The following is a 7,813-nucleotide window of genomic DNA, read 5'->3' as shown; positions in this document are numbered from 1 at the left end:
GTGTGAGCATTTTTGCAAAGGGCACTATAATGCACTTCTTGGCATTGAGTTTTAAACTGTGACTTTGGCACCGGATATTTGTCTGTGTTAAGCCCTTTTGTTGCAGAATGATAGTTTCATGGGGAAATCTAAGATAGCTCTCCATTTACAGTCACCTGAGAGATTGGTGAGCCAGAGACCCTTGACATTAGCTTTGACTTCTGAGATGTATATGCCAAACAAAATTGGGCCCAAAATAGAGCCCTGTGGTATTCTGCTGATGACCTGCCTCTTGATGGAGGTGATCTCTCCAGTCCTGTCTTCTTGGGTCCTATCGGTGAGCCAGCTGGCAATCCAGTGAGTTATGTAGGGATTTATGCCTAGCTTGGTGAGTTTCTGAAGAAAAGAGATGTAAGATGTGCATCCTTTTTCTTTAAATATTGGTGCCATAAGTATGTTGATCATGTAGTGTGTTTTTTTTATAAATCAGGCAGCTTCAAAAATCACATGTGATTGGATGAGTAGAAAATTCTGTCAATGGAAGATTAAGCCTTAAAATAGAGACATACCTCCAAAAATAGGAACATCATACACAACATAAATCATGCTTGAAAATAGGTACATCCCTTCAAAGCAGAAACAGTTGATAGGTCTGATGATCTATTCAAAGAGTATTTCAGTAATTGCCATTGTATCTAGTGTACATCTAAAGACAGAATTTGGATGCATTTTCTGTCAATTAGGGCAGATGGAACTATATTTTTCAGTTGCAGTGAAAACACCTAGCCTAACAGATCTAACTAACACTCCCAATCTAGTTTTTTTAATTTAACCAAATGTCCTCCATGTATGTGACTGTCGGATACTATTAATAAAAGCTGAATAAATGGCTGCTGTAGCAGCAGGTGTCTTCCTATTCCTTTTTCAGCTACACTCCCAAAGGCTGTTCATCTTAGAGACCTGCTGCGGATATGGGCACAGCCTGGCGCGAGACTTACACCCTTTCCCCCAGATTTTCAAGGGCCGGCAAGAGCTCACCTGACGCCGCAGTAACCGCAAAACTTTCTGGGGCGTGGGCCCCTCTCTCAGGGCAAACCCATTCTAGGGTGCCCTGCCCTTTACAAAGAAAAGAGAACTCTTCCAGGGGCCCCCGCCGGCTTCTCCGGGATCATTTGCGTCACCGCACTGGAAACCGTGAGGTGCCCATCTCCGCTGCTCCGGATTCAGGGATCTGAACCCAACTCCCTTTCGATCTGCCTAGGGCGACGGATGCCATCGCCGTCCCTTCGGAATGGTGCTCGCCTATCTCTCAGGACTGACTGACCCATGTTCAATTACTGTTCACATGGAACCCTTCATGGGGACACAGAATGGTCTGGCAGCCTCCAGGAGATCTGGGGAGACGGGGACCATGGAGCTCTGGACCAGAAAGGACCAGGCCGCGGAAGTCCCGATGAGATCAGATCTGCCCTCTGTGGTCAGGGGGAGGTCTGCAGGGCTGGCCGGGATCAGAGGGAGGTCCCCTGAGAGGCTGCAAGGGCACGGGGGACACAGAATGATCTGGAAGCCTCCAGGAGATATCTGACCCGAGAGAAGAACTCCCCCGCCCTGGTAGAAGTGGAATCCTGGAGGGGTCCCTCCCCATGGAAGGGAGAGAGGGGCTGAGATCAGCTGGGCCAGGACAGCTCCCGCCTGGGTGAGGGGGGTCCGAACCACGGCTCCCTCCAGGTGGAAGTCCTCAAGGGAGCGACCGGTGGGAGTCTGCGGGACCCCAAGAGCTCCTGCCCGGCAGGGGGAAGGCGTCTGACCTCACCCGGTACCCGACGACATCCTCAAAATATCGCAAAGTCCCCGGAACCCCTCTGGATGGGAAAGCATAGGGCCGCGGAAGTCCCGATGAGAGCATATCTGCCCCTCTGCAGCCGGGAGGAGTTCCTCGGGGCCGGCCGGGATCGAAAGGAGGTGCCCCTGAGAGGCTCCAAGGGCACGGGGGCACAGCCCTGCCAGGCAGCCTCCAAGAGACCTGGGGGAGATGGGGACCATGGAGCTCTGGACCGGAAAGGAGTGGGCCGCGGAAGTCCCAATGAGAGAGGCTTTGCTCCTCGGCGGCCGGAGGGAGTTCCGCTGGGCTGGCCGGGATCGGAGGGCAGCCCTCTGAGAGGCTCTGAGGGCAGGGAGAAACAGAACAGTCTGGCAGCCTACAGGAGATCTGGGGGAGACAGGGACTGTGGAGCTCTGGACCGGAAAGGAGCAGGCTGCAGAAGTCCCGATGAGAGCGTGTCTGCCCCTCCACAGCCAAGGGGAGTTCAGGGGGGCCAGCCGGGATCGGAGTGAGGTCCCCCTGAGAGGCTCTGAGGGCACAGGGGACACAGAACAATCTGGCAGCCTCCAGGAGACATCTGACCCAGGAGGACAACTCCTCTGCCCCGGTAGAAGTGGAAGCCTGGAGGGGTCCCTCCCCACGTAAGTCCAGAAGGGAAAGAGGGGCGGAGATCGGCTGGGCCGGGAGAGCTCCCGTCTAGGTGAGGGGGGTCCGGAACTCGGCCCCCTCTGGGTGGAAGTCCTCAAGGGAGTGACCGGCGGGAGTCCGCGGGACCCCAAGAGCTTCTGCCAGGCAGGGAGAGGGCGTCCAACCCAACCCAGTACCCAACGGCATCCCTGAAATATTGAAAAGTCCCTGGAACCCCTCTGGATGGGAAAGCATCGGGACGCGGAAGTCACAATGAGCGTGGATCTGGCCCTCCACGGCTGAGGGGAGTTCCATGGGGTCAGTCACTCCCCATGGGTCTGTCCTCCCGGTCGTCCACCGGGCAAGTGCAATCTGGCAAGATTTGCCAGCCTCCAGGAGTTAAGGGACGATGGAGCATCCCGTGGGGAGTGTGAGTCCGGGTCCCAGCCCCGGGGAGAATGCCTCCCAGCAGGTGCCCTCACGGCGGGTCAGCTGAGGTGCCTCTCCCGGTCATCCATACTGATCAATCTGGCTGACAGACTCCCACTGGTGGAGTGCCCCCGTGGAGTGGCCCTGCGGGTCATGGCCGGTGGGTTGAGCCTCTCCTCCCCAGGAGCGAGGTGTGGGTGGGGGGCATTGAGCATTCCACACCCCTTGGCAGTGAAGTTGAGGAGAGACCAATGAGTCCGGGCCGAGGCGAATGGGTCCTGCCACGTACCAGGTCACCCCACTCCAGCGGGTGCCCCCGAGCGCGGGAGCTCTGGGAGCTCTCCCTCCCTCCCTCTCTGGCTCTAGCTCAGCAGCACTCAACGCCGGCCCGTGGTCCTCTGGGGTCATGACCACCAGTCCACAACCAGCACCCGTGGTGCCCCATCTGCGGGGAGAGGGACCCCTCCCGTGGGCGGAGGTCATGGGCTGCGACCCCTCCCCTCCACCTGCCTGCCGAGGTGCTCCTATCTGGTTGATCCTGCCAGTAGCATATGCTTGTCTCAAAGATTAAGCCATGCAAGTCTCAGTGCACACAGACGCTACAGTGAAACTGCAAATGGCTCATTAAATCAGTTATGGTTCCCTTAATCGCTCCACCGTTACTTGGACAACTGTGGTAATTCTAGAGCTAATACATGCTGACGAGTGCTGACCTTCCGGGAATGCGTGCATTTATCAGACCAAAACCAATCCAGGTCTCGGCCTGGCAGCTTTGGTGACTCTAGATAAACTCGGGCCGATCACGTGCCCTCGTGGCGGCAATGCAACATTCGAATGTCTGCCCTATCAACTTTCGATGGTACTACCTGTGCCTACCATGGTGACCACAGGTAACAGGGAATCAGGGTTCAATTCCGGAGAGGGAGCCTGAGAAATGGCTACCACATCCAAGGAAGGCAGCAGGCACGCAAATTACCCACTTACGACTCGGCGAGGTAGTGTCAAAAAATAACAATACAGGACTCTTTCGAGGCCCTGTAATTGGAATGAGTACAGTTTAAATCCTTTAACGAGGATCTATTGGAGGTCAAGTCTGGTGCCAGCAGCCATGGTAATTCCAGCTCCAATAGCGTATATTAAAGTTGCTGCAGTTAAAAAGCTCGTAGTTGGATCTTGGGATCGGGCTAGTGGTCCACCGTGAGGTGAGCTACCACCTGTCCCAGAGCCTGCCTCTTGGCGCTCCCTCGATGTTCTTAACTGAGTGTCCCAGGGGTCCGAAGCATTTACTTTGAAAAAATTAGAGTGTTTAAAGCAGGCCGGTCGCCTGAATACTTCAGCTAGGAATAGTGGAATAGGACTCCAGTTCTATTTTGTTGGTTTTTGGAACTGGGACCACGATTAAGAGGGATGGCTGGGGGCATTCGTATTGTGCAGCTAGAGGTGAAATTCTTGGACCGGCGCAAGACGAACTAAAGCATTTGCCAAGAATGTTTTCATTAATCAAGAGCGAAAATTGGAGGTTCGAAGACGATCAGATATCGTCGTAGTTCCAACCATAAATGATGCCGACTAGTGATCTGGCAGTGTTATTCCCATGACCCACCGGAGAGCTTCCGGGAAATGAAAGTCTAAGTCTTTGGGTTCCAGGGGGAGTATGCATTCAAAGCTGAAATTTAAAGGAATTGATGGAAGGGCACCACCAGGAGTGGAGCTTGAGGCTTAATTTGACTCAACACGGGAAACCACACCTGGCCCGGACACGGAAAGGATTGACAGATTGATAGCTCTATCTCGATTCTGTGGGTGGTGGTGTATGGTCGTTCTTAGTTGGTGGAGCGATTTGTCTGGTTAATTCTAATAACGAAAGAAACTCCACCATGCTAACTAGTTATGCAGCCCCGTGCGGTCGTCTCCAACTTCTTAGAGGGACAAGTGGCTTTCAGCCACACGAGATTGAGCAATAAAAGGTCTGTGATGCCCTTAGATGTCCAGGGCTGCACGTGTGCTACACTGAATGGATCAGTGTGTCTCTACCCTTGGCCGACAGGTCCGGGTAATCCACTGAACCCCATTCATGATAGGGACCGGAGATTGCAATTATTCCCCACAAACGAGGAATTCTCAGTAAGTGTAGGTCATAAGCTCATGTTGATTAAGTCCCTGCCCTTTGTACACACTGCCCGTCGCTACCACCGATTGGATGGTTTAGTGAGGTCAATGGATCGGCCCCACTGAAGTCGGTCACGGCCATGGTGGTGCGCCAAAAAGACGATCAAACTTGACTATCTAGAGGAAGTAAAAGCCGTAACAAGGTTTCCATAGGTGAACCTGCGGAAGGATCATTAACGCAGAGGGTCCCGGGATGGTGCTGTCCCCGGGTACCAGGGCCTCTCACACTCCACCGCTCCAACCTTCCATGCCTCTCTCTCTACACCTCTCTTGGACTCCCATCTCTCCGCGCTCCCCGAGCCCATGGCTCCCGGGGGGAGGAAGGGAGGGAGAGGGGGGGAGCATGAGAGCAAGGGGTGGCATCCGTCCCCACCTCACCTCCCGGTGGTGGGAGGGAGGGGAATCCGCCCACGCGGCGAGAGGCTCACGCACCCCTCTGTGCCATGTGGGGATAGTGGTGGGGGGCACACCCGGCGGTGCAGTCCACCTCGTGCCCCAGAGGTGGCTGGCTCCCTGCACAGCAGGGGGGAGGGAGAGGGTGCTGTCCTGGCAGGAGGGCGGTGACTTCCCCTCCGGCTATGCAAGGCTGCCCCGGGGGTGGCACAACAGAGTCCTCTCCCCTCGATGTTGGTTATGGGTACCTGCGGAGGACACCCTGCCCCATGCGGGGTGTCGGTTCAAAGACCTGCTGCACGAGGCCAGTAACCCTGGTCCAGGCGCCCGCGACAACATCAGTGAAACCTCACATGCTCGTCTCGAGGTGCGATGCTGGGTGGGCAGCATTGCCCCCGGTGGACGAGAAGCAGTACAACTCTGAGTGGTGGATCACTCGGCTCGTGCATCAATGAAGAACAAAGCTAGAACTAATGTGAATTGCAGGACACATTGATCATCGACACTTCGAACGCACTTTGCAGCCCTGGGTTACTTCCATCGCCCCAGGGGGTCGTCCGGCCCCTGCGGAGGGTGAGACTGAGGAGTCGAGGGAGCCCATGGTGGGCCCCCCATCCCCCTAGGGAGAGATGCGGATGGAGCAGATGAGTCCCCCCACCTCCCCGAGCCGGGAAGCCTGTCCGAGGATGGGAGGAAGCAGGCACGTGTCTGGCTCACCCCCCCGGAGGCTGTTGGTGGTAGTGCCACCAGGTTGCCCTCCCGAGGTGGATCCTGATGCCCACCCGCCTGGTTCCTGTGCACTGGGGCCATGTCGGCCGTCCTCCTCCTGCCGCCTGGAAGCCCAGGGGCGGGGGGTGGCGGGCACATGGGGGTTCCCAGGGAGGGGAGAGAGGATGGCCTGCCTGTCCACACCCCAGGGGCCCCCACAGTCCCACCGCCAGCCCCCCACGACCCCACTTGGAACGCGACCTCAGATCAGACGTGGCAACCCACCAAATTTAAGCAGGAAACTAACCAGGATTCCCTCAGTAACGATGAGTGAAGAGGGAAGAGCCCAGCACCAAATCCCTGCCCAGGCGATGGGTGCAAGAAAACGTGGAGTACGGAAGTCTGTCTCCCAGGTGCTGCCCAGGGGCCCAAGTCCTTGTGATCGAAGGTCAACCCGTGGACGGTGTGATGCCAGTAGCGGTCCCCTGCAGGTCGAGAGCAGATCTTCCCGGAGGCAGATTGTTTGTGAATGCAGCCTACAGCGGGTGATAAACTCCATCTAAGGCTAAACACCAGCACGAGACTGATAGCGGACAAGTACCGTAAGGGAAAGTTGAAAAGATCTTTGAAGAGAGAGTTCAAGAGGGTGTGAAACCATTCAGAGGTAAACGGGTGGGGTCCGTGCGGTCCACCCAGAGGATTCAACCCGGCGGCCGTGCCAGCCGCCCGGGCGAGGCGGATCACCCTCCTCTGAGGCAGTATGCCAGGACCGGCTCCAGGTCGGCTGGGAAGGATGTGCAGAAGGTGGCTGCCCTCCTCGGAGGTGAGTGTTACAGCCCACAGCATCAGACCTCACCATGCCCCGGGGTCGTGGGAGACGACCACTGCCGCACCCTCCCCTGCCTATGCGGTGGGGTCTGGGGGCCCCCAGCTCCCGGCAGGACTGTTGACTGTGCCTGACTGCCCTCAGTGTGGCCCGACCATGTCCCGCCACTTGGCTGGCGGGCTCACCTCAGGTGCCTGGGGTCCACTGTGACATCGGTGACCCACTTGTCCTGTCTTGAAACATGGACCAAGGAGTCTAAGAGATGCGTGAGTCCGAGGGTGTGCAGGAGACCCCATGGCGCAATGAAAAAGGGCCGGCGAGACTTACACCCTCTCCCCTGGATTTTCAAGGGCTAGCAAGAGCTCACCTGATGCCACCAGAACCACGACGCTTTCTAGGGTGCGGGCCCCTCTCTCAGGTCGAACCCATTCCAGGGCACCCTGCCTTTTACAAAGAAAAGAGAACTCTCCCAGGGGCCCCCGCTGGCTTCTCTGGGATCATTTGGATCACCAGGGCCAGCCGGGATCAGAGGGAGGTCCCCCTGAGAGGCTCCGAGGGCACGGGGACACAAAATGGTCTGGCAGTCTCCAGGAGATCAGGGGGAGATGGGGACCGTGGAGCTCTGGACCAGAAAGGACCGGGCTGCGGAAGTCCCGATGAGAGCGGATCTGCCCCTCCGTGGCCAACGGGAGTTCCTCGGGGCCAGCCGGGATTCAGAGGGAGGTCCCCCTGAGAGGCTTCGAGGGCACAGGGACACAGAATGGTCGGGCAACCTCCAGGAGATCTGGGGGAGACAGGGACCATGGAGCTCTGGACTGGAAAGGACTGGGCCTTGGAAGTTTCGATGAGAGTGGATCTGC

At 56.9% G+C, this 7,813-nt stretch overlaps 1 long non-coding RNA gene across 1 annotated transcript in view; it reads left to right on the top strand.

Moving 5' to 3' along the window:
• Positions 1-3,522: 3,522 nt before the first annotated feature.
• LOC122814061 overlaps positions 3,523-7,813 on the top strand; it is a 6,485-nt gene continuing 2,194 nt past the window's right edge. Inside the window, exons 1-2 of the long non-coding RNA XR_006366781.1 lie at positions 3,523-3,533; positions 5,583-5,586. This is a non-coding gene — a long non-coding RNA (uncharacterized LOC122814061). The remainder of the gene's footprint in view (positions 3,534-5,582; positions 5,587-7,813) is intronic.

Source organism: Protopterus annectens, chromosome 1.part1 (assembly GCF_019279795.1).
Source record: "Protopterus annectens isolate FY-2018-M chromosome 1.part1, PAN1.0, whole genome shotgun sequence".
NCBI lineage: Eukaryota > Metazoa > Chordata > Ceratodontiformes > Protopteridae > Protopterus > Protopterus annectens.
Note: the sequence above shows the minus strand (reverse complement) of the source record. Positions and strands in the feature narration are given on the sequence as shown.